Source organism: Ictidomys tridecemlineatus, chromosome 4 (genome assembly GCF_052094955.1).
Source record: "Ictidomys tridecemlineatus isolate mIctTri1 chromosome 4, mIctTri1.hap1, whole genome shotgun sequence".
In the NCBI taxonomy this organism is placed as follows: Eukaryota; Metazoa; Chordata; class Mammalia; order Rodentia; family Sciuridae; genus Ictidomys; species Ictidomys tridecemlineatus.
This window is the reverse complement of record NC_135480.1, coordinates 194,886,621-194,914,360: the sequence shown is the minus strand read 5'-3', so window position 1 is coordinate 194,914,360 and position 27,740 is coordinate 194,886,621.

The window sequence follows — 27,740 nt, the reverse complement described above, 5'->3', positions numbered from 1 at the left end:
CCAGGTGAGAAACTAAGATTAGCTCACAGCTCCTATAACCCAGCTCTTTCCCAAGGCTGATTTCTAGATGTGTCCTTCCTCCTGGCCCCAGTTTACCCTTCCTTACATTCTTCCTTTTGTCTTCTATTTATAATTTCTTTTTAACTTCTCCTTACTCTTCTCAAACTCCTCCTTACACCGGGTTCTTTTTTTTTTTCCTGTTTCAACATAAAATATCAATTATTTGTGATCATTTGAAAACAACTTTACTTTTTATCATTAAAGGTATCATTAAAAGTTATCATTAAAATTTCCTCCATTTCCCCACCCCTTCTCTCAGAACAGACCAGAACAATTTCATATTTATTAGCTATTTAAGTTTCACTTTATCATGAAAAATTACTTGTGGATCAGTCTTAATTTCTGAAAAAAAACATCTAATTTTATACATATGACTAATTGGAAAATGTCCAAACATTTGAAGTTTTCCTTCATCTGCCAATTACACATCTTTTGGAGGTCATTCTTATGGCCTTCATATTTAAATCTGCTAACCCTCTCCCTAAGACAAATCAGCCAGTAGGGAATCCAAGAATTTTGGAATGTTTCCTGGAATATTCTCCTACCTTTGGGTCATTGCACATTTTCTACAACTCACAAGAAGGAGTTCAAAAACCCGTATTTTTCCCCCTAAGAAACTGCCCTTGATGTACTTTTATATTTTTATATGATATGGCTCTACACATATACCTTCTATACAAACACCTCACCAGGCATTTTCTACTTTTCGAAATCTCTCCATTTTTTTTTCTGATTTGTAAAATGAAAATGTAACTTTTCCTGCTGGAAACTTGCATCAAGAATCATTACATTTACAGTGTAAATCATGGATGATAAAGGCATGACTACCTCTCTACCCAATTCAGTAAAGTGTACATGTAACCTGGGTTTCAGTACAGGACATCTTACGCTCTTGGTTTGGGTTCCTCTTTTTTGAATGTTTACTATTTCAATGACAGAATTTGGGAGGCATTCATTATCACAGTTTCCTTTGGTTCTAGCATTAGAAATGATGCCTAATTATAAAGACATATAATAAATAATTTTGCATTTCATCTTCTTGAGTTGTAACCATCCTACTTTATTTTTTCCATGAGTGATTTCCACCCTCACTATTGTCTCTCCTTCTACAGATGCCACATTTTCGATTTCTTTTTTTGCCTTCCAGTTCAATTCATTTGACATTCTGTACTCAGTAAGTGATCAATCAGTGCTTGTTAACTGAGTTGGCCTGGTGTTGAGTCCTTGGCATATGCCCTTGCAAAGGAGAGACATTTTCTGCTCAGAAAGTGTGAGAATCAGACGTCCATGGAGAGGGACCATTTGGAACCTTGGTGACTCACATGTTGTCATATTGACTCAGACTCCTAAGGCCTGTGCTTAGGGAATGAGGGAGACGGATGATGCAACCTCTGATCAAGGACAAAGGATTGCAGGGAATCCTCACAGTAACCAAAAGAGAAAAAACAACACAGGCAGGACTTTGATCTCCAAGGAAATATTGGGCATTGGAGGGTACCCTGCACTGTCTGGATACAGCAGAGCCACTGCCACGGGGATTTCAAATGTGAGAAAATGCAACTTGAGAGCATCAGCTGTCTTAGATGACTGTTTCTGCTGTAAGTTCCCAAGGCTCCCAAACTCATTATTTGCAATTAAAGAAGTAGTTGATAAAAATCCGGCCACTAGAATTTCTACTATTCTATGATCAAGTGACATTGCATCTGTTGAACCCTGGATGACAGGTTGAGGAAAAGCATTGTTTTCAGACCATTTTCATGTAGAGCCTGCAAGTAACCACGTGCCATTATTTTCCTCTATTCTGCTACCTGTATCGAGTTGCCCACCCCTATTCTTCTGTTCATAGTATTTCTTCTGCTTGATGAACCACTCATCACAGCATTTCTCATATTTCAAAGTCTAATTTAAGAAAAAAAATCTATTTTATGCAGGTAGCAGAATATAATGATTGCCAGTATGAAATGAAGAGACAAACTTCTGGGATTCTAATTCCAACTCCCCTATTCACTAGCTAGGACCTTATCCAAGATACTTGATCTCCCCTTTCCCTGATTTTCGGGAGGCAAAATATCTCTTCAGGGTTATTATGAGGAATGAAAGGTCATGCACGTGTGTTTACATGTGTATTCACGTTTCTGTTTATAAATGTGCACAAACTGGCATCCGTGTATAAACTTAGGATGAAATCTGATACTAAATATTAACTGTTTGCTGTTGCTATCTCCTTTCAGTATCTCCTTTGAACTTTGATGATTTGATCATTCTCTGTGTGTGTGTGTGTCTCTCTTCCTCTCTATCCATTTCTCCTCTCTCTGTCCCTCTATCTCCTCCTCTCTTCATGTGTACCACTTTTCATACATTGACTGAAGTTTAGCCTTGTAGTCCACAGAATTGATAAATATCAACCTTATCGCTATTAGTATTAAGGCTCCTTTCTCAAAATGACTCCTCAAAGAGGTGACTCACACGTGAACAGAGCAGTCAAGGAGACACCCTCACCCCATTTGCCTTCCGTGGTCTTTCTGCTTCACTTGTCTCTACCCTTACCTACACTAGGTGAATAATTTTTTTTTTCTGCTGCCATTTGCCATCACATTGGTGGCAAATGAGTGTGACATCTTTCTGAGTGTGACATCTCCACATGCTCCCGAGCCCAGTAGTCCTTGGTGCTGACAAAATGTGGGTCCTATATAGCAATGCGTGGAGAAGAAATGTCAGGGGCAGAGACAGGAGGGCACATTCTTTCTTCCCAACTTCGCCGTTAAGTTTTGGTTGCTAGCATTCAAAGCACCAATGTCTGTGCTTAGGTAGTTCAAATCCTGAGGACTCCTATCTTTCTATGTCTCCTATTATGAAAATCCCCAGCCCTCCCTTTTTTTCTATGAATTTCTCTTTCTTTTCTACTATCCACAAAATGAAAGACCTTTAGATATGTGAATACTAGCCACAGATTAGCTTGTCTATAATGCTGTTCATGTATTATCAATTTTATATAAAGTTTTGAATATATACTAAAGAAAAGGAAGTAAAATAAGTAAAATTACCACAGAAAAATACCAAATATTTTTAAGTCTTCAAGGCATAAGTCAATAATGAGAATATATATATATATATATATATATATATATATATATTACATTTATATATATATATATATATGATTTGATCGATATTCTCCTTATTGACTTATGCCTTGAAGAGGAATACACACACACACACATGTTTATGTATATTCATTTATTTATAATTCCAAAATATTTCCCGACCTGTTTTATAATTCTATTTACAACCCATAAACTTTGAATTTACATGTTAAAATATTAATACCACATTTCACTCAAAGAAATGTAGTAAAGCAATAATCAATGATTATGCAATTTAAAACACTTCTTGGTGGATCTTGAAGAGGATCAAATGGAACAACCTTTCTTCTAATCTGCACAGATATTTTCTTGCCTCATTTCTACCAATACTGTGCTCTTATTCTGGGTAAATTTTAGTCCATTCCCAACCAAATCCATCATTATACCAGGAAATAATACCAGTATTAATAACAGGGAAAGAACTGGCCAAGACAAAATTCACTTTAAGTAGGAGTATGGGAATATATAAGAAAATGAGTCCGGAAAGGTAGGATTTTAGGGCAAGGGAGATGATAAGCATTCAGAATTTCATCTCTTATTTATCCTCCATCGGATATCTCAACAACTCTGCTGTGAGACAGTGTGACTGGCATGGCTGCTTCATTTTATGGGAGTAGAAACCAAGTCTTGAATATAAAAAGTGGAGGGTGTCCTCCTTTTGCAAAAATCTAAAGACCCACGTCTATGCAAATATAGGTTTGCAGACACATATGCCATCACACTTCATTTCCCTTACTGATCCTGTAGTGCACACATCTGATTCTCAATCAAGACCCAAAACATGCAAAAGAGGAAACAGATTCCCTGCTTATTTATCTACATTGTGATGTACAGAGAGTCTTGAAATTATAGCTTCATCTTGTGATTGTGCCAGCCTCCAATTCCTGGTATTAATCAAAGGCTAAATAAATGGCAGACTGCAGTGGATGGAGAGGGACAGCTACGCTCAGGTGGTAGTCCAGAATTACAACCCCAGAGGTGTGACTCTGTCTTGCAATTAATGAATAGAGGGATGAGGGGAGTCAGAGGAGAGCTGATGAATGTCAAACACCCTGGGACTCCCTCCAGCTGTCTTGGAGAGCTCCAGCCGTCAGCTTGACCACAGCCCTTTTCCTGCAAGTGTTCTCATCTGCTGCCAGTCACTGCTCTTTCCTCTCCTTCAGATTTATCATTGCTAAAATTCCAGAATTCTAAGGCTGGGGACATATAAGAAGAGGATCTGACTAGAGGCAGGAGCTTGTTTGTGGATAGGGCTCTACATTCTCTTACCAGGAACAAAGATGCTACAGCCTCTGTCCACCTGCACCTCCGAGAACTACATTCATCTGTATCATCCCCCCCAACTCCCATTACACTCCAGCCACACAGGTCCCCTATTAGTCGCTTGCACATGTTTACTCAGGGCATTTGTACTAACTTTTTTCTCTTCTTGGAACATTTTCTCCTAAACCCCAATGCCACTTCTTTATCATCACTTAGGCTTTGGTTTAAATATCACCTCTTCAGGAGATCTTGTGTCCATCTGAGCTAAAACACACGGTGTTAGTCTCACCTCCAAGAAGAAGATGCCAAGGCAGAACTAAGCAAGCAAGAAATTTGTCAGGGGAAATGCGTGTGAGAGAAAGTGGCGAAGGAGCTGGGGAGCTATCAGATAGCAATGTACTTCTGAGCCAGAATTAAGGAGGAAAAGAGAATAAGTTAGATAAACGTGTTTTAAACTGCATTGCCACTTTCACTATGGCCATCGGCAAGTCCTTGGGCCAAAGTTTTGTGTCAGAGAATTCAATTATTTCCTAAGAATGAGAAGTGCTTATAATCCTTATCAAACTCAGTCACGGGCTGCTGATAGCTCATGGGAAGTGTAGCTTCAGTGATGATGGAGTGATAGTATTAGAAAGCAGTACATTCACCCATTTAGAGACCCCCATGGTCTGTCACATGCCCCACTCTCTCCACTTTTCATCCCCATTCTATTCCTATTTTTTCAGACATTGTTCACAATTCTATTATTCATAATGTGATGCTTTTAGCAGTATCACATTATAATGGCATGAAAATTCCCCCAAAAGAAGAACATTATTTATCTTCATATCCAAACTTATGCATTAGGTACATAGTAGGTGGCCACTTTTTTTTTTGTGAGATGACATACTATGACATTGTAATGTCCTCTCTCTTTGTCTCTCTCTTTCTTTTTCCACTAAGCTGTATCCCCAGCCCTTTTTATTCTAAGACAAGGCCTTGTTAAGTTGCTGAGGCTGGCTTTGAACTTGTGATTCTCCTGCCTCAGCCTCCCAAACCACTGGGATTACAGGCATTCACCACTATGCCCTGCTAGTCTCCTCTATTAATGACAGTGTTTTCTCCTTTCCACTCACTTTTCTACCCACCATAAACTCTACAAGTACTTCTATTCACATGGTATATCTTAACGGAAACCTCAGCTGATACCAGCCAATGAGGCTGGCCTAATGACAACTTTTGTAAGAGTCGTAACATTTATAAAATGCTTACTTCTAAATGAATAGCATTATAGATCACTCATTTTTAGTACCTAAGTGTGCAGTGGATACTTTCTAGCTCACTTAATGATCTGGTGCTTTCATTTTGTCCTGAGATTTCACATTCATCCAAACAGTTCTAGCTGTTTTAAAGATTTGCATTACTTACAATTTGGATACTAACAGGATATGCTTGGTCTCTGTAGGTTTCTAGGTCATTTGGGCTGTGCAGAAAGTTTATATCATTTCCTCTTCTTTCTTTGCAGTTCTTATTAATTATTTCTTTCCTGCAAGATAAAAACTTCATGAAGTAAGAGACTGGGGCCAGCCCTAAATTCTGCATTTAATCCTTAGTTGGTATATCGCAAATGTCAGTGATCCCAAATACACATTATGCAACCACCGTGGAAAGCTTTGAACTCCTATCAAAATCTCCCTTCTCCCATTAAACTACACACACGCAACTCTCCCATGCTCCTGCCAAAGTGAGTCATTCTGGGTTTTGAGACTCACTCTTAAAAAAGTTCTTGAAGCCATTTCATTTCCTACTGTTTTAATTCATTCATATATATTTAGTTTTTGAGTGTGAGATCAATACAATACTGTGATTATCTGTGTACTATGTGTTCGAAGCCTGGTCTTTGATTCATCGGAAGACAAATATAGTCACACCATTTTCTTCAATGATTCTCCGTTGTCTTTGCCTGCCCAGTAAATTCCAAATCCTTTATAGGCCCTCATCTTCAACCCCCGCCACTCACACTTCACCTCTCTGGTCTCATTTACCTTCATTTATTTCACAACACACAGCTGAGGTTCAGCTGAATCTCTATTTCTTCTCCAGCCTTCCTTCTTAGGACTTCTCCTATCCCCACATTCAGCATCAATCCGATTTGCACCTGCCAATGCTTCAAGTTTCAGCACAGAAGTCATTCCCGGGGGGAGGCTTACTCTGCTCCCCTTTCCACCAGATACCCCTCTCCTGGTCTCCCATGGTTCCCTTGAATTTCCCATCTTTGGGATATCTCACACTGTATAACAATTACTTAACTATGTCACACAAAAGGTTAGGAATCACATCTGTTTTGTTATGCTCCTGAGGTTTGCAGAGTGCTTGGTCATAAGTAGACATTTATTGAAGAAAGGAGAGATGAAAGGAAAGGAGAAAAGGGGGAAGTGAAGAATTTACTTAAAACCCTTGGAAAATGAGTAAATCAGAGTCTGCACGTGGTACATCTTATTGCCCATAGTTACTAGTAAAAAAAAAAAATCTATAGATTTTATATTGGTAGTAGGTTATTAGCAATGTATGATAATATTAAGGAAACTATACTTCTCCATTTAGGGTTGTAATAGAGCAAAAGTACTCCACCCTCATCTAATACCCCTAGTGTTCATTTAATGCTCTCGTAGAAAAGCCTAACTACTGGAGCTAGAAGGAGACCTGATCCCAGGATGCATAGAGATGCAGATGAACACGGGGATTCAGGGCTGACTTGAGTCACAGTGACATTTCCTTCATTCTTTCCATTCAATCTCTTTCCTAAGACAGCTTCAGATGCAGATCATCACCAGCCAGAAGAGCCCTGCACCATGATTCAGGAATCGCCTACTTGCTTTGCAGCCTTGGTTTTCTCATATCCCCTCTCTGGACCTTAATTTTAGCATACATAAGATTAATAGGCTTAACAAAATGATGTCTCTTCTGGATGTGACACTCCAGCTTTCCATTCACCATGTGCTCCAAGTGAAGGTATCCACCTTTCCCTCTAGCCCACTTGCCCCCTCCTCCATAGCCAGCTTCCTCCCCACCAAGGACAGTGCATGATCCTGGACCCCCAAGTGGTATCAGGCAGCCAAACAATCTCATTTATCCACAACTATTTCCATCATCAGGATACAGTCTATCCAGTGACGATTTACCACATGTCGTTAATATGTTTGTTATATTTTGTTGGCGGAATATGAAAGTTCATCAGAAGCCCGCACACGGGGAAAGCATATTGAAATGAGCATTACAGATCTGTCAAGCTGGAGTTTATGGCCTTTCTCAGTACTACACTGTAAGTAAAACAAGCCCTGATTGAGTCAGCAGCCTCCTGGGTACTCATTTGCCAAAGTGTAGGGAATTTTAATGCTAAGTTTATCTGTCTGCGTTAGGCAGACAGGGTTGCGGGGGGGAGGTGGGCAGATTGCTTTGGCTTAGGGGTATTAAAGACGAGCCTGCAAGTTCCTCAGACACCAGGAGAGAAGCTTTCAGCGGGTTTGGCCTCTTATCTTCTTATCGTCTTATAGATTTTGGAGATGTAGTACCCTGGAGTTTTAATACTCAGTTTGCAAATCCTCCTTTTAAAACCAGTGCATTGAAATGCAATGGAAAAGGGAAAGGAAAAAAAAAAAAAAAGAAATATTCACAGAGGAATGACAGTGCAAAAAAAAAAAAAAGATGAAGGAATAAAAGAAGCAAGATTCATTAAAATCCCAGTTACCGAGTATGATGGATGCAAATATCCTCACACCTTTATTCTTTTACAGGCAAATTCCATGATGGGTTCAGGCATCCTCAAGGGGGAATTGTGGTCTCCGAATAGGACTTTGTAGCTGCCGCCGCCATCGAAAGAGATTACAAAGCTTTGTAAGTCTAAATTAATGCACTGGGAAAATGAATTTGGAAACAACTTTTCTGTCTGTTTCTTCTTTTAGGCAAAGTCCAGGAAGCATGGATTGAGGGGAGCACATTTCTAAGCACAGGAATAGACCTGTTTCTGTGATTTGGGGAGGGTCTAAAATGTTTCACTGGGCAGTTCAAAGAGATTTCCCAGACAGACTCAGGGGTGATTAGCACTAACAGATAGCTCTCTCATGGCGGCAAAGCCAGTTGCTGCCATGCCTTATGTTCCTTATTCCTCGGCAGGGAGGCTCATCCAATGCTTTCTCCTTGTCTTTTTCCCAAGCTCACACTTGGTATTCTAGGAGCTGGAATCTATTTCTCATTCCAGTGGTGTGCAGCATGGGTCACCTGGCTAATGCTGGGGCCATTCCATATTCCAGAGGCACAGAGCTGTGGTCATTTGGCATTCCGGCGGCATTCTGAAGCTGCGGGTCATTCATTATGCCAAGGTTAGTTTGTCGGCCTGCAGAGCCCAGAGCCTTCTTCTGTGCTAGTTGAGATTGGAAACTGCAAGGAAGATGTAACTCTGCTGGCGTCAGAAGGATGGAGATGGACAGAAGGAAAAAAAAAAAAAAACAATTAACTGGCGAGAATTTTTAACTAGTTCTCCGGGAGTGTGGCGGGGACAGTAGCTGGTGTGCATAAAGTCAAAGGTGGGATATTTTTAAGAAAAGAAATAATAAATTTAACTCAGGTAATAAATGGCTCTGACTTTTTAAAATTAGATGAAAAGCAACGAGGGCATACTTGCCTCTAAAAACATTCAAAATTGGTTCAAATCCTGACTCTGCCCCTCATGAATTACATGATTTTTGAGTGATTTGTTTATCCTTTTAAATGTTGATTTAATCTGAAAAACAGGGACAACAAAATAGTTTACCTTTAAGAAAATATGAAAAGTGTTCAGCATAGTCAATACTCCAAGAACATAATGTATAAATTTATGATTTTTTATTTCTCATTCTTTTTATGCTTACTGGGGGAAACTTTAACTGAAAAATTAAGATAATGATAACTTTTCTTAATGTACCATTAATATAAATGTACTCTTTGCCATTTTCTTCTACCCTGTTCAAGGCACTGTAGTCACTATTATGGTAACTCTGGACAGATTTAGTTTGGCCTGTGCCTAAGTGACCACATATTCAATTCAATTGATACTTGATGAACATCTCCTGCCTGCAGCATCCTTTTCTATTCCCCGTGGTTAATGCTAAAACCACGATACATATTTGGATAACCACATATGCCAAAGAAGGAGAAAAATGCATATAACCCATATAACTTCTATTACATGGAATTCAGAAAATGATCAATAGGGATTGTGGAATTGTTGTTCTTACCACATGCACGGAGTGGACATTCTTAAGCCCCTGCAGTCCCAAACACATTAATGATGGCAGCAATGGATGTGAAATCCTTAGCATTCCCTGGTCATAAAGTCCCAGCAGGACATGTGGCTGAAGTAAGATAGGAAAGAATCTCAACTTTCAATCTTGTAATTTAAGCCTAATTCTATAAAGAATAAGGAAAAGAAGGGGGAAAAAAACCCTGACATTTTGGTTTGCTTTTGTTTTTGTTCTTGTTGCTGCAAATGAGAGATGTAATGTACCTTTATGGATTTCCCAAGTGAAGTACTATGCATGCATAGTATATAGCAACTATGAAATTAGGGCAAGAACTCTGTGATCTAATGTGTTATGAGATAAAAAGCAGCCAGCCAGACTCTGGGGAGGTGGGGGGAAGCCATCTTGGTGGGACATTGCCAAAACTACAGGGAAGGTCTATGTGATGTGTACTTTGACATAAGCTCAAACAAGCAAAATAAGTTCGTGTGTACAGGGGGTTGCTGTGGATGCTGCTGAGCCTACTTCAGAGCGTCTTGGTATAGGGCCTGAGGATGCACTGAGATGCTCCTTAAAGGAGACTGTGTAATCCTCACCAGAAGCAGATCTCCTTACAGGCAATTCTTAGTGACCTCCAAGAAATAAAGGCCAAAGTTTCTACCATAGGGTTCTCAAGAGAAACAGCAAATCAGGCTGAGAAGGGATTCTTAAAGAACATCTTGTGATCCTCCCAAGCAGTTGTTGCCTCTGTCTTTTTCTGAAACATGGGAATAAAAATTTTAGGGGAAACAAAAGTTTTCTGCAAGGGTGATCTTACAGTTAAAGGAAGTATAGCTTATATAATCTGAGGGGGCCCTTTAAAACAAATTACAGAAGGAACAAAAGTTTAAATATGAAAGTAATCTTTATTCAGTATTAGGAAAGATGTGATAACATATTACAATGCTTGTCTGCTAACAGTGCTAAAATGTCAACAAATATTTCACAAAATTCAGAAAAATAAAATATAGTGTGCCTTTCCATACAACCACCTCTATAACAGTGTTTATATTTTAACTGCTTACTTTTGATATATTCACCTGATATTTTATATAATTTTATATAATTTTCTATTGATTAGGAAGTTAATTTAGGTTTTCCCTCTGGCTAGATTTTTTTTAATTGACAATTTGAAAAATGTTATATTTAGCTTTACAATTTATTATTGAAAATTTATAAATGCATATTTAGGGTTGCTATAATTTTGGGAAAATGTGTACTAAATTTTCTTAAGAACACTTTCCTTAAGAATCACTAAGATTTCAGGAAAGGAGAAGGTCTGGATAATAAAATTGATCTAATTATGTTATATGCATGTACAAAAATATCACAATGAATCCTGCTATTATGTACAGTTATAATGTAACAGTGGGAAAAAAAACTAGAAAAAAAAGATGTTAGGGAATTTTAAGCATTTTTGTACAATGATATATCTTATATATTCTTGGTGTTTTTTGATCAACATCCACATTTGTCTATTTCAACCTTTTTGATTATTTTGTTGACTTCTGTAGCTCATGGCAAATCACTAAGAACTGAATAAAAACACAACAATTTGACCTGTAACAGTGATTTTGACCAATGTCTTTGGAAATGCATGTTAAATACTGGCAGACATTTGAGACATTTAAGCACAATTTTAAGCCTTGGCAATGCAATACCCATACCATGGGACACAGAGTAAACTGTAGTGAAGGAAAAGTAGGAGTAAAATGAGACAGTAGTCTTGAGCAGTTATACAATAGAATGAATATTTTTCTTTAGAAAATTTGGGGGGGGAACCCATAACCACATGATCACATTGCTAAGGCAACACCCTGGGGTCCTGAAGCATAAACTTCATTTGCCTCCTGTTCTGTCTTTGCTTCTCATAGTTTCCATGGAGTTCATATTCTAGTTAGCAAAGACAGACAAGCAGATCAAAACATCATAAATAGACAACCACAGATAGAGTATATGAAGAAGATAAAGTAGTGTAGACCATATGGAGTTGCTGCAGGCAAGAGGAGTAATGCCTGTGAGAGGGTTCTATCATAGGGGAGCGGGGGCAGGAAGACCTGGCTGGGAAGACCATTTGGAATTGAGTTTCCATTGGAACAATTGCAAACGTTTGACACCAGCAGGCTGGACTATGAGGCCCATATGTTGGAGTGGCAGGTTTGGCCTCCCACAGCCAACTGGTGTTAGAACTGGAAGGATGGCAAAGATATCCTGCACCAAACTAAAATTCTCCACTACTATGCTGTAATTTCCTGTGAAGTCTTACTTACGATATTTTAGAAACGTGGAAACTTAGTTCTTACTGCCTCCACAAAGTTTCTGGTAACTGGTAATTAAGAGTTAATTTTTCCTTTTAATCATGAAGAAACCAAAAGCTGAACAGCCAATTTAACAGTCAAACTTCCATTTCACTTTTTTAAGATAATCACAATGATTAGAATAACCAGTTTCGGGGCCATAAAATCATTAAAACAAATAGAGCTACGAAAGCTCCCAGAGATCAATCAAGCAAGTCTTTCTCTAGATTATTTTGATTGCATCTCTCTATCAGAATACATAAGTCAATCTATTAATCAATCAAACCATACTAAAAAGACAAATATGGAGAGAGGGAGGATACCCGCCAATGTAGACTTAGTTATTTATCCACTTTTGCTTTATTTTATGTGGTTTGCAAAAAAAGGTGTAAGGAATATGTATTTTTAAAGATATGCTAAAAATAAATGAAAAAAAGATAAGTTACAGAATTGTCTTTTTATACTGCAATAGATGGATCCTTGTGATGTGCTTTGAAGTGTCTTTCTCTGTATTTATGAACAATGGATTTTGTGCACCACTTGCAGTTTTAAGCCTAAAGAAATTAAGGCCAGAAAAGGGTCAGGAGAAAGTGTATGATATCCCCAGTAAGACAAATGAGCTAAAGAGCTTTAAAATAAACTCAGTTTCACATACATGCAAAGTCTTTTAAACTATTACAGATATTTGTTAAAGTTACAATTTTCATATGCCTCCATTTATTCTTTGTAATTCCTTCTCTTATTCCCTAGAGATGTGTGCTTTGCTTCAGATACCCTCTCCACAACGAGCAAACTCTGTCACCTGATCCAGCTAAGAGTAACCTCCCTCTAGTCCACAGGCACAACATGATCTCAATCCCTTTCTCTCAAGGATTCCCAGAACAGACACAAGCTCCCAGCCTGCTTACGAATGCAGCACCGCACTTCTCAATAGCATTTTATGACACATTTCTCAAATCAAATTTAAAAGCATAACTGAGTGGAATTAAATTAATGCCGTCTGGTAATGTCAGCGGCACCAGAGCTGTAACAGGCTGGCTTAACTCCTGAACCAGCTAGAGCTTCATGATACATATTCAAGCTCTCTTATTATTTAGAGAATCTGTGTACAGTGGTGTTTGTGTGTGTGTGCGTGTGTGTGAGCAAGTGTGTGTGTGGAGGTGTGATCTCTGGTGTGGAGCTGAACAATCTTTGAAAGCATACAAATCGTTGCAGATACTTAATGATCACATATGCCCCATGACCTTGATGTTGTTAACTTGACATTGGCATATTCCTTCATGTTCCATAGAGTACATTTAGCTTCACTATGTTATTTGATCATCATAATCACATGTTGAGGAAAGTGCACAGGTTTTAATCTCCTTCCTTCATTTATTTATTATTTTACTTGAACCTGACTGTTCAGCCTCCTTTCTACTCCTGAAGTCCAGCAACAATCACACTACCTGCCATTCCAAGGTTTTCTCCATCCCCCTGTTGCTAAATTCAGTATTCCACCGGTAATTCTCACCTTCACAGTCAAACAGAAACAAAAACATTTGCTTAATGATCATTTCCTCACTGTTGAAACAGGTCCCCTTCACTTGATCTCAAGATACATACCCTTCATTTTCCTTCCTACCTCATGAGATCCCATAGTGTGTTTTTTTTTTCCCTGAGTCCTTTTAATCTTATTTTTAAGCATTGGCTGTCCCAGGGCTCCTCTTCTCTATCTGCAATCACTCCCTTGATGCTCTCATCGAGAATATGGTTTTTAGTGCCATCTTACACTAGTGACTTCTATATTTATCTCTTCAGTCAAGATGTCTCTCCTGAGCTCCGACTCCCTTTTTCCAAATCCACTGGCATCTCCATATGGATGTCTAACAGGAGAATCAAATATAACCCACATTGCTGCCTCACCTCTCCAGACTTGCTCCCCACACTCCTCTCACACACAAATACAAACTCCATCCCTGAAGTTGAGCAGAACTCATCAGCCAACAAATCTTGTTCACTGCATCTTCAGTGCATGCCCAGCACCTGGCCATCACTCACTCACCCACTAGCACCACCCTACCCCAGGATATCACCAACTGTGAAGGAATTCCTTTCCATGAGTGGGTGAGGTGACGTCACCCTTTCAAATGATGCCCATCTCACTGAAAGGAGTTTCCAGAGTCCCTATGGTGATGTATAGGGCCTTGCTAATCTTTTTACTAACTATATTATTTCTAGCACATTCCCACTCACCCACTCTAATCTAGCCACATTGGCTTCCTTACTGTTCTAAAACACACTGGACAGACTCTCACTTCAGGACATACAACTACTCTATTTCCATTTATGATTTTTTTAAACCTGGGAGACAATACCCTGTATAACCTAAACACTTGTTCTATCACCTTCTTCATCCTTCTGATCGGATATTTGCTTCTCATGAGGAAATGTGCACATCACCTTGAAATGTGTCCCTCTCTGCCACATCTTAATCTCCCACCCTACTTTTGCTGTTGTAGTGTTGATGTCCTTATAGTATGAATCACTTTCTATATACCATGCTATTTCATTTATTTGTTTTTGAAGGTCTGTTTCCTGTGAAATGGATTATAATGTCCACGAAGGCAGGCATATCTAAGCACTGAGCTGCCAGTGCTTGCAATAGAATTTTGCATATAGAAAGTGTACATAACCTGTTCGGTTATAGGAGTAAATATTTCATTGTTGTGTCATGACTTAGTTGCTAAATTTCATGCATATGCATTATCCCATGTAGAGTCTCATATGAAGTCCTGGGAGATAAAGAAAAAAAAAAGGTAGACACTTTGCTACTGAAAAACTGAGATATCCGAGACCTAGTGAATTAAGTGATTTGGCTAAATTCACTCAGATACGAGAGGCAGAAACCAAGATTAAACTCTCAATTTCCACATTGCTAGGCCATTTCTCTTTCACTATCTAATGATTTCTGCCACAAGGAGTGTGGATGTACATGACAATAGGGAGTAAGGTTTGGCATACAAATTTTGATAACTGTCTGGTCGGGTGCAATTTGTAGTTATACCTCTTCCTAATTCATTGAGTTTTTAAAGCTTTCATCTCCTGTGAAATAAGTATAATCATAATTTCTTTGCAAATGAATCATTATAAAGTTTTAATGGGATAAATATATGGAAAAAATGTGGCATGAAATAGACATTCAAAAGAATGCAGTTGGTATATGGGATTGTTTACTAAAAACATGTCATTATTAGCACATGAGATTGTTTTGGGTAATAGATCTATGAATTTTGGGAAGATCAAAAAAAATTCATGTAGAAACATTATCCACTTACCCCATGTAGCTTTGGAAAATCCATTTTATTTGGAGGGATGCATAAATATTAGAAATTTTATTTCCTGCTTTGAATTGTTGATACAACGAGAGTGCAGTCAAGCCAACCTTAAAATTTAATGCCAACCTGTAGAGTTCAAAGATGTGGTAATCCAAGAGACCAGTGTACCTACAAAACTCCAGAGAGGCAGCCTGAAGCAGGTGGATTTCACATGACTTGAATCTTGCAGGTCCTGAGAGTTCTGTTACTCTCTAATATTCTGCCTCTGTGAAGGGGGCACATACAGGTGTTTATTCAATAAAAATACATATTTGATTAAATGAAAACTAGGGATAATGAGAGAAGTATTGGAGGTATACAAAGTTTCTGAGTTATGTAGAAAGTGTATAGAGAAGGTCTGAGATCCTTGCTATATACCAAATTGTTTCTAAATTGAATAGCTTAAAACAACAAATGTGTTATCTCTAGATGGTAGGTGACCTTCAGTCAATATCAACATGAAACTAGTTATAGATGCCAAGCCAATGGAGAACTAATTTTCTTTTATTCATTTCATATGCCAGCAACTTCAAACTATATTTATATATGTTATGTAAAATTATCATCACAACAATCCTATGACATAGCAGTTATACTTTTATTAACTAATTTATTAATCAATTAATTTATTAAGCAGCTGCTTATTAAACTTCTATAGCATGTGAGGCACCCTGATTCAGACACAAACAACATACATTAAGATCACCGCCTTCTCATGGAACTTTACGTTGAACAAAGAGTAAAGGAAACGTATGTATGCATTTATATTAAAATGAATTATCATGTCAAAGAATGCTATGTGCTGTCAGAACAGTAAAGCAGAGGAGGAAAAGGAGGCTTCCAAGAACAGAAAAATTAAATAATTGCCTAACATTGCATAGCTGTCAAGGGTCAGAATAAATAATCTATTCTGAGTCTGACCCCACAGTGTGTGCTAGTAACCACACACTAGAGCTGTAACAAGAACTGTAGCAGTTTCTTAAAGACACATGGTCAGTTTCGGTGCTTCCAGTAGTTAGAGGAAAGCTTTGGTCAAATAGGAAATTGCTTCACATACCAGGCAGCTCAGAAGTTCTAGCCCTCCAATGCCAGAAATCTGCCTTCAATACAGGAAGAAAGCTGGTACAATGTGAGCTTCTCTTCCAAATGTTCCCACATCCAATATGAGAAAGTGAACATCTTTACTGGAATTTTTTTTCTCCCTGTGTTCCCAAAGACTAAACCCAGGGAAGGTTTACCAATGAGCTATACCCCGGTCCTCTTTATTTATTTATTCATTTACTTAATTACTTATGTATTTATTTGAGATAGGGTTTTGCTAAACTTCCCAGACTGGCCTCAGTCTTGCGATCCTCTTCCTCAATCTTCTGATTAGCTGGGATTACAGACATGTGCTCCACTCTTCTGAAATCTTCTTGGCAAAATGCATCAATAAATAAACAAACAAATAAAATCTTTCCCAGGGGTCGGAGTCAACTTCCTCCCTTTTTCCAGAGCAGGAACACATGACCCCCACTGACACATCCCTGGCAAGGAAGTGAACACACAGTTATATTCTGGAATTATTCCTGGTGTCTGTGACAGAGTTATCCTCCCACGTTAAGCAAGAGATCAACCATGATTTGAACAAAATTTGTTGAAAAGAAAATGGGAGACAGGTAGGAAATCACCAGCACTTGCCTTTAATTTGGAGTAAGTTTTATAGTTCTATTCAATGTCTAGTAGATGCATAAAAAAAAATCCATAAATATTTGTTGGCTTGAATTAAAGTAAGAAATCAATTGAGAAAAAGGAGATATAATGAATAAAGAGGTGGGAGTAGGGGTAACAGAAGCACAGATATTTTTTTGACTACAATATATAAAGGAGATAGTGCATAACATTAGGAGTGAAGAAACCTCATTCCTCATTAATATTAAGTCATTTGATAGCTGTGTGACTTGGGGCTAATCACTTAACTTCTCTAAGACTTCCTCTCCTGGACAACAATTCCAGTCTAATAATGTTCACTAGTTATATCTTAGGAATTACACAAAATTTAATAACATTCCTGTGTTAAATGGGAGCAGGGAGGAAGCAATAGAAGGAAGGCATTGCAGTTAAACTTGGGGATGTTCTTCATACATAGGTACAGAAAGAATTAAAAAGGTGTGTTTACAATGCAAAACAAATTAGGCAGATTATTCAGAGAGCTAAAATGCACATGCATTAGCACACTTATGTTCAGCCATTCTAATTATTTAAAATAATATTTTTTGTTATTTGAGCAACTATCATTTTCCAGGTACTGGCTAAGTAATTTATGAGCATTGTCTTGTTTAATCTCTAACACAAGTTAGGTACTACTATAGAATAATTTTCTTTCTGAGTCACTGGATGCATTCTTTATATTACCTCTTCACTTTACAGATGCATACTTTTATTCTGTCATTCAGTGGGTATCGTCTCTATGAATGATATCTTCTGTAGTCTTTTTCTCCTCAATTTGAAGACAGTGATTCAATCATTTTTCCTTGCACCAACAAATCATCCATAGTGTTTTGAGAAAGCCGTTGAAAAATAATTCAGAAAATTTTAGCCCAAGCTGGCTCCTAAATGCTGAGGCACATCTGGTTATTCCTTGACCATTCTGTATTTGCTCACTCAGCCCCCACGCCAGCGCTTGCTGCCTATCAATCACTTGCTGCATGACCCTTTCTGTGTGTCCTCAACAAAAATCTTAACTAGGGAATCTTATTAAAAGTTGAAGGTTAGTATTCCATGATGGCTTTCTCTTCAAATCTCTTTACTCATATGATGGGTGTATTTGTTGTGAGAGAGAAAACACAGATTAAAAAAAAAAACATTCAGAGAAATGAATGTTTTGGCAGGTTTCCCATGATAACTCCAAGGGAAGAACCAGGATGTGGCCAAGGGCAGTAAGTAGACGGTCAGACAGCATGGAAATGGTGTTCTGCCAACACCATCCCGAGTACTCCTCAGTGATTGATATTAAATCTCCCAATGCCAGTTTCCCATTGGTAATAATGAAAGTAGAAAATTATGCTAAGCTTGGAAAGTGAGTACCTGGCATAGGGGCCTGAGATAGACATCAAGAATCAATCATGGTACTTTTTTCCCATTGAGCCGGTGATGGGTCCCATGTTCTAAGCACTCTCTCAAGGCAGATTTAAATGATTACAATTGGCACATTATCTAGAATATATGTTTCATTGCTGCACCAAAAATAATCTCTAACATCCATTTTGGATCTAATATTTTAGCAATAGATTGTTACTGTGGGAAGAATAATGAACTTAGGATCAGAAGACCAGGTTTAAATTCTGGTTTTGACATTTATTACTTCTGTGACCTTAAGCAAGTCAATTCACATTTTAGCCTGTTATTTTTAATCTGAAAAATGGGAATAAAGTATCAGTTTCCTGGGGTCAGCATAAAGGTCCAATAAGGTATAGAAGAATACACTCAAGAGCATATAGAGCATATTAGTACAATGTGAAGAGCCAATCACCCCTTAAACTAAACATCAGGGGGAGAAATGCAGGTGATGGTTCTGAAGGGAATGTGAAGGAGGAAGGGAAGTTCCTTCATCCTGTGCTATGTAACGCCTCTTCCCTTATTTCTCTACTACTACTGATGATCCCCATATCCTGGTCCCGGGGTTAAAATCAGCAGCCCACCCACCCACATCCCATTTATTCCACCCCATGAAGAGGCATGTCCTCATCTCTCAGCTTTGGATATCTGCCTCACAAATCACCTTCTGGATGGCCTATCGAGGGACAGCCAGAATCTATCAGATCACTTTTAGTTTTTCCCCTACCACTACTCCCATGTTTTGTGTAATGAATTAAAACTATTTATAATATCACATCTCCCTTGCTTCTCCGGCAAAGGCTGTGAACTTCTGCATTGGTCAAGGACTGGAGAAAAGTATGTCTAGTCAGAAACAGCAGGGAAGGGCATAAACTGTGAAAATATGTGCAGGAAATCCATTGTCTGCAGATAAAAATAAATGACTAGCCAAAAAGTGTGAACTACAAAGTAGAGGTTTTCTGCCGGGAAACCAGAGCCTCCATTCCACTCTCTGCACCTAAATGGTGGCATCTCTCCTTCCGTTTCTTCTATCCTTTCTTCTCCAACCACGTGCTGTTGGAACTCTAGACAAAATCTGAAGTCTCCATTCCCCATGGTCTGGAGTTCTTGAGATTCACTTCTGTGGTAGGAAGAAGTGGTCAGATGAAGTTTCAGGTGCCACCTCAGTGGGGAGATAGGGTCCTTGTTGAGGCCCAAGTTGGACAAAAGCATTGCTTCTCAATGACTGTAGTGATCTATGGCCAAGATCAAATATCACATGTTAGGCTCTCCACAGGTTCAATAGGTTTGGGTTGATTGGAAGGGACTAAGAAGATAATGTACAATGAAAGTTCTATGTTGGAAACACCACTGAGTTTTAATTGAACAACATACGAATAAATTTTGAGAACTTCTTTAATCTTTTAAGTCTCTTTTCCTCAGAAACAGAGTTAAATTGTTAAATTGTCCCCTGTCCCTGCTCTCAAGCCCTAGGGAGCTTCTATACCACCCTGAGTGTTCATGGGACATAATTGTTTTAAATCAATTTCATTCTCAGGGATGTTTATGGAAACTCTCTGTCCCTCCTTATTCTAATTTGGCCACGGGAAGATGTTCAAATTGATTGTTCAAAATCAATTTAAGGGACCATTAGTCATCCAGAGGCTAATTGCTGTTATTATCTTATTATTCATCATAATCCCAATAACACAAGAATAATGTAAAATTGAAAAGGTAAATCCAATTTGCTATGCAGTCATCAGAAAAGATCATAGTGATTTCTGAAGCCCTTAGGAGTATGTTTCAGGTCTCTTTGCTCTAGTCTATTTGGTAACCATAACTAGGCCCTGTCCTACTGTCCCAGACCTAACCTTGATCCTTGAGATGGGAGTAATACACGGGGTGAAGCTGTGGTGGTAGGAGGACACTATAGAAAGGTAGTGGTTCTTGATTTGATAGAGCTTTAGGTCTGAAAGAGAAGATGTATCTCTTTACTACCATGCCAAAGACAGAAACAAATAAGTATAAGAGCAATTCACCATTTGCTATAGATGCACTAAATAAGGGTACATAGTTTTATTTTTCAAAGGCCTTGGTGACTTTAAAGCTAGATCCTGAGTGATATTTAGCACTTGATTATTTCAGCAAAGAGAACAGAACACATTCTACCCAAAGAGAATTGCACGAACAAGGCACAGGGCTGGAGGTATTTCTAAGGAGTGGTGCTACTCCCAAAGTTCTGAGCAAAGAAAGCTTAGATCAGAAGGAATATATACTTAGAGATGAAACTAGAAAGGAATAGTGACCTGTGGCTGCAATGGGCCAGGAAAACAAGCTTAGAAGCTTGGATTTTATACTGGGGACAAGAAGAAACCTTTTTACTGTGGAAAGGTATTAATAGAACTCTCTGACATGTAATCAGGGAGAGAACTCCAGTGCTAATCTTGCAAGCTGGTTTAGACGTGGAGGAGTTTAAAAGAAAGAAATGGCAAGATATGAGTCTTTGCAAGTATTAGGGGAAATGAAGAAACTGAGCTATGCTCCTAAAACCTTGTTGCCATGAATATTCTTTTACATGATTTTCCATGGTGAAATCCTATATAGAAATAAAAATGAATGCATTGCATCTACAAATGATATAGATAAATTTTGATATAGAAATTGAGTCTGTCTACAAAACAACAGGACTTTTTAGCTTTAAAATATTAATTTTGTTAAGAAACAATATATAGCATGGCAGGTCAGAAATAAAATATTTTAAGTTACAGTTACCAGAACTTGATGAATGAGATCCCCTTCTTAGAGACAATTGCTAAAGATGGTGGAATGTAATGGTCATCATCGCCCTAAGTACATGTATGAAGACACGAAGGATGTGACTCTACTTTGTATACAGCCAGAGATATGAAAAATGGTGCTCTATATTTGTAATATGAATTTTAATGCATACTGTCATATATAACAAATTAAAATTTTTAAAAAATTAAAAAATAAAAAGCTCTTTTAATACAGGAGTTTTGTCCCACTCATCTTTCAATCCCCACTATCATTTGGAATAACATTTTATTTAAATGAAGTACCAAATATTGGTTGAATTCAAATTCCAAGAGTAAGAAAATATTTACTATATTACGTACCATCAGGATATTGATTATATCATCCAACTTGGACTTCAATTCACAGCATCTGGTTCACAGTTGATGATTATTAATGTTAACAACAGGATTTTTTAAAAAGCTCAACAACTAGAAAACTGTAGAATACACTTAGGGGTATGTAACAGTATTCAAACTGTATTTTAAAAATACAAAAATTATAGACAGATTAAAAAGTGTTTTTAATCATTATGCTTCTTAACATACATATTTTTTACCTATCTCTTTGTGTGTTTTAATATTATATTAATAAAAATAATTTGTTCTCCTGTAAATACTCATTTTAGGAAGTCATTTTCCCTTAAGCAATAAGCAAGTACGTAATTGAGTAAAAAATACTTCTGACCTCTGATCTCTTCCTCTCTCAATTTTCCAGATTATTCAAAAGAATTATTCTGCTTTGTTTTTATCATTTCATCAACATTATTTTTAGACAGATATTTATAATAGCTACTAAAGTCCTCTGGCATTTTGTATGAGTTAACTCTTACAGATATTTGTTGTGGGAATTTCACAGAATATATCACTGTGGGTTTGAAAGGTTTCCATGCTCCAGTTAAATGCTCAACCCACTGCTCCAAGCTTCAGAGACTCCAGCCCTTGGTCTTGGTCTCTGACTACCCAGATCTGCTCCGTTAACATATACATCATTGATGTTAAAGAGCTGGCATGTGTCAGACTAATATGTGAAGCATTTTGCAAAGTATAATTCATTGCATTTCTGTTGCAACTCTATTAGACATCACAATCTCGACTTTGCAGATAAGGGTCCTAGGGCTCATGGTGATAAAATGTCCTATCTTTTTCAGGCAAATGGTAAATGGCAGGACCTAAGTTTGAACTCAGGTAATCTGAATCCAATGCCATGTTTATACTTACTTTGGTAAGTATAAGAGAGTTTATACCACTCTGATAAATGTACATGTCTGATTAATTTTGCAAGCTAAAATCATTCCTTTGATTTTGATGCACCTTCATCATTTTCAGGGAGAGCAATCTATTCACCAGTTCACTGATGAGTCTGAACTCCTGTGGAAGGTAGAGAAGAATCAGATAACATCAGTCAAAAAATGTGAGGGCAATATCATAAACTGACGTATCCCAGCTTGTCAAACACATTTTATGTCCAAATTCATGAGGGAATATCATAGCACAGGGACTAGAAGAGAAAGTTAAGATAGGGTCTGGATCATAATGTGAGCTATTAAATGAGATAAGGATGTGGAAATGAGAGGGGGCTGTCCAAATCATAGGGTTCACATGAACACTGTAATCTAGGTCTCTGTTGGAATAGGCATTTGTCTCTGAGAAGGTAAATTATCTTGAGTCTTGGCAAAAGAACACTGAAGAATCCAAATTACGGGTAATCTGTTTCCCGTGGAATAAAGACTCAGTTGTCATGCTGTTTTAGGAGCAGAGCTTCACAGAAGTAAACAAGGTTCATTAAGAACAAACACATAGGTCATGAATTTAGCCAAGCCAACAGAGTTCCTTGCTCTAATCTAATTCTGGCGACCAAGAAGTTAGACTCCTGGGTGGACAGCCTAATCCACAGGTCAGGCTCAATACTATCAGGTGAATACCTGTCTCAACTTCCATGAGTTTAAATAAAATAAAATGATCAAAGCTTCACAAAACAATTAGCACAAGGTAAGTGTTCAATATGTAGTAAGCTAAAGGTAAAAAAAAAAATGCATAGGTTGTAAGGCACAGAGAAGATTCCAGACCTAACAAAATATTATTTTAAACCCAGTTTGCTTGGGGTCATGGGATGACGTCCACTCTCTAACCTTGCTGGGTTAGGACTAATTCAGTCCTCCTTGGCTTCTGTAGGGCAAGATTACTGGTTGAGATCTCACTGGGTCTTAACACCTTGGTAGGGTTGGGGAGGGCAGAGGCAAATGCAGGCGAAAATTGGAAGTTCTCACCAAGGAGAACACAACAAGGTCTGAAAATGAGCACCTGGGTAGGCCTCTCTTCAGCCTGCATTATAATGGCTGGGTTTGTTTTAGTAGTCATTTGTTCATTTGTTTAATCTCTCCAAGTTGACATATCTGGTATAAATACTTCCTGGGTCTTGGTGGATGGACCCTTAAAAGTTGATGAAGGGAGATTTTGTTTCTGTTTCATCCTACTGATCACCTTTAGTTCAATGACATTAGAAAAAGTCAGGGCAAATTACAGTTAGCAGAAATTATATTACATTTGTCCACCATTTAGAAGAGCATCAATACACTTGGAAACTCTCAACAATAATAGGAAGACTTGCAAGAGAGGCACAGCCCTAGATTCTGGTCCTTCCTCTTTAACAGTTTTGTGTAAATTTGACTTCTCTCACTAGGACTGTCCTGATTGCAACCCTCCTGATTGGGATAATTATAGCAATAAGGTACTGTAGTGCCAAAGAAGCTAGCCAAAGACAGGAATTAATAACAAGGGATGAAGAGAGTGGAAGGGTTTGTGAGAAAAGTGTTATTTAAGCTGGGATGCAGAGGCAGGATGTCTCAGAAGATGTTCAGGTCACTGAATATCTTGAGAATGAACCAAGATTTAAATTTTATTTATTTTTTTTAAATATGTTTTAGTTGTAGAGGGACCTTTGTTTATTTATTTATTTAGTTTATTGATATGTGGTGCTGAGAATCGAACCCAGTGACTCATACATGCTAGGTAAGTGCTCTGCCACTGATCCACAACCCCAGCCCTTAAGTTTTATCTTCTAAAGTATAGGAGCGACGTACTGCCGGGAAAAGAACAATTGAGAGATTAGAAAACATGGGATCCTGATTATCTGTGCACCCTCAGGCAAGCCATTTATATTAGCTGATATGAGTTTGAAGAATGAGGAAGTCCAGGGCGATTTTTGTGTAATTTTTTTGAAAGATGTATTTTTTATATATATAGAGAGATTTTTGTGCTCAGAAGACAGGTAGCTACCCTTTCCTTTAAGCCATAAATCATCCCTTTAATTGATAATCAACTGTCCATCAAAACCGGAAGGATGCTTTTGCCTGTCAGGTGTCTGTTTCATTCTTTTGTAATTGGTTTCTGAGCATTCTGATATATTGGCAGCCCTGACCCTGCCAGTTACTTACAGGAAGGCATAGGGTGGGGCAGAAAAACAAAATGCCATCTTCAGTAGATAAGAGGAAGAAAATATTTATCTTTCCTTAATCTTTCCATCAAAAATTAAGGCATCACCTTAAATGTTTTTAGGAGGTCATGTCAGATGAGGGCATATAAATTGAATGAGTTGAAGAATCGTAGCCACGATGCATATAAGCAATTATCTGTTTGTACCCCTGGAAACATAAGGCTTCCTAGAAAACCATGAAAAGTCCATGGTCTTAGGGTCAGAATGTCTGCATTTGAATCTCAAACCAGTTCCAACACCATGTGTGGCTCTGACAAATGACTACTCTTCCTGGAGATGTGGGTTCTAGCAAGATGGTCATAAGAATGTTTCTGATGCAAATTTCTAGGAAGAGTCAAGGAGATAATCTAGGTGAAGATGCCAGATCAAACATTTGTCAAATAAAAAGAAATTAGTAATATTGAGAAATAATGGTTTATTGTTCTTTATTGTATTTCGAGTTCTCAAAATACAAGAACAAAGACTGACTCTAAGGAAGGTTGTTGATCCAGCTGAAGGTTCATAAGGCCATCTCTAAGTGAGCTGAGTCTTCATGACATTGCAGAAAAGGAAGGCCAGGGTGGGTCACACTGAAACCAGAGTGTAAGGTGTTTGTTTGGCTCTTAGAGCAAGTGTTTCTAGTTCCTCCCTCCAGGACATGCAGTTCTTCCAAATTTTGTACCTGCTTCCCTATTCTGTACTTCAGTTTTATTCTCTGTACCCATAGCTGCCTGCTTAATTCTATTTACTCAACTCTAGAGCTGGGTGGTAGCCTGTGATGACTGTTGTTTGGGCTTCCAGTTGCACATTATTTATTCATTCAGTTATCCAAACAATACTCAACACATATTTATTGTGTGCAATAACATCTTCCATGCTAGTGATGCAGCATGGTGAACACTCCAGCCGCTGGAGACCTGGAATTCTACTTAGGAGACATGGACCACAGCTATCCTGTTGGATCAGAGGATGATTTGTACAATGTAGGCAAATCAAGCAATAGCAGGGGATAAGAGATATTGTCCAGAGTGGGTACTTTCCATTTTTAACACAATAGTCATAGAAGCTATCACTGAGGAGGTGAAATTTGATCAAAGTTGTGCAGATACCTAAGAGAAGAAAATGTGAAGAACTTTGCATGGCAGCAAGTGTTAAAACATGAAGGAAGACAAAAAAGTTAGAATAGATGAAATGAGATGAGCAATAGGTGAGGTTGTAGAGGTAAGGCAGGGCCCCGAGTTTTAGAGAGTTTTGCAAACCATATTAAATACTGTGGTTTACTTGGAGTGGAATGGGAAGGTGCTGAACAGAAGAGTTATTTATGGTTCCTGCATTAAGCATAAACCTAGTTGAGGCAAAGGTAGCAGATAAGGGAATAATTCTAATTAGAGATTCATGGCTACAATGAAAGAAGTGGCAGAGAAGGTAACAGGTGGGCAGATTTGGAGTCCGAGCTGCAACTGTGGATGATAAGATTGACTGTGAGGTGATAAAGGTGTCAACTGCTGAATGGAAATGGAATTCCCAAGACACGTTTTGAAAAGTGAAGTCTGGGTGTGTGGGTAGACCTTTGCCTACAAAGTTCTCTCATACCCCACAAGATTATGGTGGTAATAGCTCTCCTCTACAGAACAATGGTGGCAGCCAACCATGGGGACAGTGTGTGACCCTGTTACATGATGGAGTTCAGGACTCTGGGGCTGAGGGGAAGGAGATGGATAGTTATCCATAGAAGTGACAGGGGACATCCCACAGAAGGAATTGAGTTGTCACTATCATTGCCATGCCTTGTTACTAAAAGTCCTCTTGTGTTCCTTATTTCCCTGATCAGGATAGGATCTCTAGAGAAATTACATAATAAATTCAAATTTACACGGCCATGTAATGGTTGAAATAAGACCTGGTCCTAAGCTGTCCACTTCTATGTTTCTTTCTCTGCTATGTTCCAATATTCACCTTGGAGTGCAGATTCCTCCCTACACCTTTAATTTTCATATTACAAAATCTCCGAGTGATAGTCTCTGTTCTTGATGTGAGAACAAGGCAAATGAGTGTGCAACAATTTTGAGTGTGTCTCCTGTGTCTTCCCAGTAGAGTTCAGACCAAAGACCTGCCAATTTGTAATTATATGTTGTTGGTCCAGTTACTTAATAGCTCTGAGCCCTGGGATTATACAGGGCTCTTGCTTAAAGTCACCAACAACATGTTTGTGACATGCTCAGCATATTACCAATGCCCGTATTATATTTCTTTAAAAATGTATTAATACCATTTGCTATTATTAGTGGTAATTTCCCTTTCTTGGCTGGGTCAATTGAATAGACATGCAGATGGACAAAGGAATATTCTGTGACAACATTTTTTTTTTAATTTTTGGAAAAAGCCACTTTATTAAGGATTTCTGGTTCTTTGATCTGCTTTGGCAGCCTATCTAAAAGGGTGGGGATTCCAGTTTCAAGCTATACCTAACACATGCTGGGTTGTCTGAATACAATGGCTGTAGAGAGGAAATGGCCAATAATGTTAAGAACAGAGTCTAACAGAAATGTCTCCAGCTGCAAGATCATCAGGCCCGGAAATTATTTACGCTATTGTTGATCTAGAATACACTACTACAATTTTAAAATTAATTTAGTCTAATTACCCCCACTTAATAAGATAACTTGTCAGTTATCACCACTCCCATAATCTCCTGAATTTCCATCTCTTTTTAGCCTGAATTATCCTCTTATAAGCTTGTTTTTAATGTATTGCCAAAAAAAAAAAAAATCCTTGGAGGTATAATTAACTTTTTCATTCAGAATCCTAATTTCCTCTCCAGCTCTGTTGCTGCAGTATTTAAACTATTTATTATGCAAACTTGCATAACTTAAACTATGAATTATGTACAAACCTATGAATGCAAGCTCTGTCCTAATCATGGCATTTTGGTGCCTTTCTAGTTCAAGGTAAGCAAATGTGTGG